Source organism: Engraulis encrasicolus, chromosome 21, assembly GCF_034702125.1.
Source record: "Engraulis encrasicolus isolate BLACKSEA-1 chromosome 21, IST_EnEncr_1.0, whole genome shotgun sequence".
Classification (NCBI taxonomy): domain Eukaryota; kingdom Metazoa; phylum Chordata; class Actinopteri; order Clupeiformes; family Engraulidae; genus Engraulis; species Engraulis encrasicolus.
In genome coordinates, this window is record NC_085877.1 from 23,608,571 (window position 1) to 23,612,571 (window position 4,001).

General features: G+C 43.8%; 1 long non-coding RNA gene across 3 annotated transcripts; it reads left to right on the forward strand.

Moving 5' to 3' along the window:
* The first annotated feature begins 320 nt into the window (after positions 1 to 320).
* LOC134437644 (uncharacterized) lies at positions 321 to 2,903 on the forward strand. Of its 3 annotated transcripts, none has more exons than XR_010032455.1 (5): positions 321 to 343; positions 1,432 to 1,552; positions 1,794 to 1,888; positions 2,183 to 2,351; positions 2,574 to 2,903. It is a non-coding gene; the product is annotated as an uncharacterized LOC134437644 (long non-coding RNA). The 3 variants fall into 3 exon arrangements; XR_010032456.1 differs by lacking the exon at positions 321 to 343 and adding an exon at positions 671 to 686; XR_010032454.1 differs by lacking the exon at positions 321 to 343 and having other exon boundaries at positions 1,402 to 1,552; positions 2,574 to 2,901.
* Positions 2,904 to 4,001: the final 1,098 nt, after the last annotated feature.

Here is a 4,001-nt window from a genome sequence, read left to right on the forward strand (position 1 = left end):
AACGAGGCAAGCTTAGCAACAATGTCAACTTGTTTCTGCAGTAGGGATGAAATTAGTTTCTCGATCGATGCGAGTTCCTCTTTGATCTCTGCTACCACCGAGGTGACCATTTTGGTGATAGCAATAAATAGCAATATGGTCCAGCTGCGTCTTGTCCAGCTAATACCGCTACGCCCATTCCTCCTTACTAGACCGCCCTCACAGTAACGCCCCTTTGGCTGTTCAAGTTTCTGAAGTCAGTAACATGCTGCCGAATGACAACACAAGCGCCGCGAGGGACTTATTAAAACGACTGGATGGATTTCGCTGGATGGATTTCGCTGCAGCGATCACTCAACTGTCGGTAAGATTTCGAATAAAATGCATGAATATACATAACGGTTACTTTACGAGTTGACTTAGTCGGAGTGCGAACAGAAAGTCGGAGGTGTCATATTTGTTCAACCTGGTGTTAAACGTAATTTCAATTCTTGACCAGTGCATGTAAAGAAATTGTAAATAAAACCGACTTGATGTAGTAGTGCTAAAAAATAAACCTTTATATTTTCTCTCAGTGAACTTCTCAAAATATATGGGCTAATGTAGATACCACTTGGGATGGGTTTATCGTTACCTATTGTTTCTGATGGGGCGTTAATTGGTGTGGCACCCGGAACTCTTCCTCACTTGGGGAAGATTGGCAAGGGGTAAGCTGTGTTTTTTTCCTCCGTGTCACAAACTATTTAATGATGTTTCTGTACTTTAATTTCTCTGTTATTTTATTGATCTTTGATGGGAAGATATTCTGTTACGTTTGTGTTGATATTTTCGTTGTAATTTTCGCTCAAAGTATGTACATTAGCGCCATTAATGTCCGCGATCGTTATGAAGTTAACAGGTGCTAACGAGCAGATTGGGAAGTAAATACATGCTACTGGATCGAGGCCCCTCGTCATCTCTCCTGCCTCTTCAATCATCCAAAGACTGTTTAGTCTGTTATTTTAATGTAATGGTCGGTTCATGTCCGTTGCATTGACTTGACTTGTCATTGGGTCTGATTTTAAATGTGCCATATAGTTCAATGTGGGAGCAGGTTCACACACTAAATAAGACATAAGGTCAAGCACAAGCAGATTTTTTGTTTTATTTTTCTCAGAGCAGAGTAGAGCAGATGTTTCAGGTTGCTGCCATCAGAGAGCAGTGACTTGACCTCAGTGTCTTATTTAGTGTACTCCCACATTGAACTCTACTTTTTGGGTCCATGCACCTACTTATTTCTAAACATCTAGAGTGCAACAATACCCATGCCTCCTAATGTGCCATATAACCTGTATCTCGCCTAGTGTGTGTGTGTGTGTGTGTGTGTGTGTGTGTGTGTGTGTGTGTGTGTGTGTGTGTGTGTGTGTGTGTGTGTGTGTTTGTGTGTGAGTGTTCGTGAATGTGTTCACGCAGATATAAGAAGTTGGGGTTGGGGTTGATGATCCACATGATGGTGATGGACCAGGACAGCTCTGGACCTCCTGACTGGCAGCTCCATCCTCAACCTCCCTTCCTGTCCTTCACACATGTGCAGGTAAGGCCAATTTTTAAAAACTCACTGCATTGTCTGAGGCAAAAGTAGGAGAAAAGGAGTGAGTGAGTGAGTGAGTGAGTGAGTGAGTGAGAACCCGGCCATTACATGTGATGTGACCCTTAAAGGGCGTGTGTGTGTCCTAGAACCAAGACAGTGGCAGTGTGTGTCTGTCTGTCTTTGGTTAAGGATATTTTTAAGATACTACCTTGTTGTGTTAACATTATTTTGCTATTTCTGACAGGCAGAGGCAGTTTTCTGAAGGATGGTTAATGTCAGTACCAACATGTTGTGATGGAGGCTTCCACCTGAGCTGAACACAGAAACTTGCACACAGTGGTGAGTAAAACACTGAATCTGTTTTGTTCTGCACTAGACCAATAAGTATTTCATACAGTAATTCCTTTCTGTGCTGTGTTTATTTATTGAAAAAAAATGTGGATAGAGGATAATACAAAACACTGGCACTGTAGTGATCCCTGCACAGGCCAGAAGCTGTGTATCTCTTCAGCCTGGTGTTCTGCATTAAAATGATGGGTGTGATTTTTATGTAGTGTATTCTATGTATTCCTCTTGTGTGTGTGTGTGTGTGTGTGTGTGTGTGTGTTTGTGTGCATGTGTGTATGCGTGCAGATGGAAGCAGTCGTTCCTGTTCAGCATTGATATGCCGGTAATGGGTTTGATGAGCCACAGCATGGTGATGGGCAATCAGCATCAGGACCAGGGCCGCTCACAAGGAGAACCTCCTGCCCTGCCTCTTCATCCTCAACCTCCAATCTTCCTGCTCTTCACACATGTGCAGGTGAGGACAACCTCTAAAATGCACACTTGACTTGAGGCAAAGGGGGGAGAATAGGCGTGCATGCATGCACGTGCACCAAACTTTAAGACAGTAGCAGTGTGTGGGGGGGCATGTGCACAAGCATATGCACGTGCTCATGTCATGTCCTTCTGTAGGTAGATAGGGGGTGGTTGTTTTTGTCTTAATTGTCATTCATAACATTAACATGCCTTTTTTTGACAGGCACAGAGCCAGTTTTCAGAGGGAGGGCTGATGACACCAGCAACTTCGGATCTGAAACCTGATCAACCCAGCACCAACCACTGTGCCGCTCCTCCTCTGCCAACTGCACCACATGGCTCCACCATCTCAAAAAGGCACAGACACTACTCCACTTCCTGCGAAGGATGAGAGAAGAGCCGACCTCCCCACAACGGCACTCACCACCTTCTACAGGGGTGTCATTGAGAGCATCCTGACCAGCAGCCTCTCTGTCTGGCATGGCAGCCGTCAAGCTGAAGACTAGAAGGCAGTAGAGAGTGGTGAGGACAGCAGAAAAGCTCATAAGATCACCCCTACCTGTTCTCCCTACTACCATCAGGGAAGCGTTAGCCCAGCATGCGGTGCTGCAAAAGCACACTGGGAAACGACTTCTTTCCACAAGCCTTCAGACTCCTCAACGCAGAAAGAAAACCACATGAATATTCAAGGACACGGGAGAATATTCCATGAACACTTCTTTCACCATGCCACTTACACTTTACTCATTGCACCTTGTATACAGCATCTTCACACCACCTGTATGAACTCCTCCTGCCGTGTGTGTGTGTCCACTGTGTTTGTGTATTTATTGTCCATCAGTATGTTAATCTTATTATTGCACACTGTTTGGGTGTCTGTATTTATAGGTATGTATCAGTCTGTATTTAATGCCAATGCCTTATTTTTAGTTATTAGTTAAATGCACATTTGAGACTGGTCAAACACAATTTCAAACTTTGTGTTAACCCTCTTGTTGACCGTTCACACTTCATAGTGTAAAAGTAAACAGAAATAAATTCACATTTCATTCCTGTCTCGTTCACTTCTTTCAGCAATGTATGTGGCCTACATGCAGGGAAGCTGACAGGGGAGACAAAGGGGTCCGTTGACCTGGGCCCAGTGAGACGAGGGGTCCAGGAATGGGTCCTCATTACATTGTATGTAGTCTATGTATTGAGTGGGGGGCCCTTTCAGATGACTTTGTCCTGGGCAAAGCCAAAGCTGTCAGCGGCCCTGATTATGTATGCACAAACACTGGTTATGATGGTAGGAAAAATTTTCTCTGTTTTCTGATGGCCTTTGAATTAAGACAGGCCAATCTGGAACCTCTCCTGGATAAAGAGGTAAGCTTCAATGGTGTGGTCACTCCTAAATCATAGACAGACATGGAGTATGGTAGGCCAATGGTAATGAAGAAATCGTTTTCTCCAATAAAACAAACAAATAGCCTATTGCTATTTCAAATACTATTTCATATTTTTTCATTAATATCTGCTCTTTTCAAGCTGGCCACATAACTGTGGTGAGGTGACACTCATTACTTCTAAAAGTCGGGAATGTGTTGCTGATGTACATCGTACAACTTTTCTAAGTAGCCTATATCATGTCTTACCAAGTGAACAACCTCGC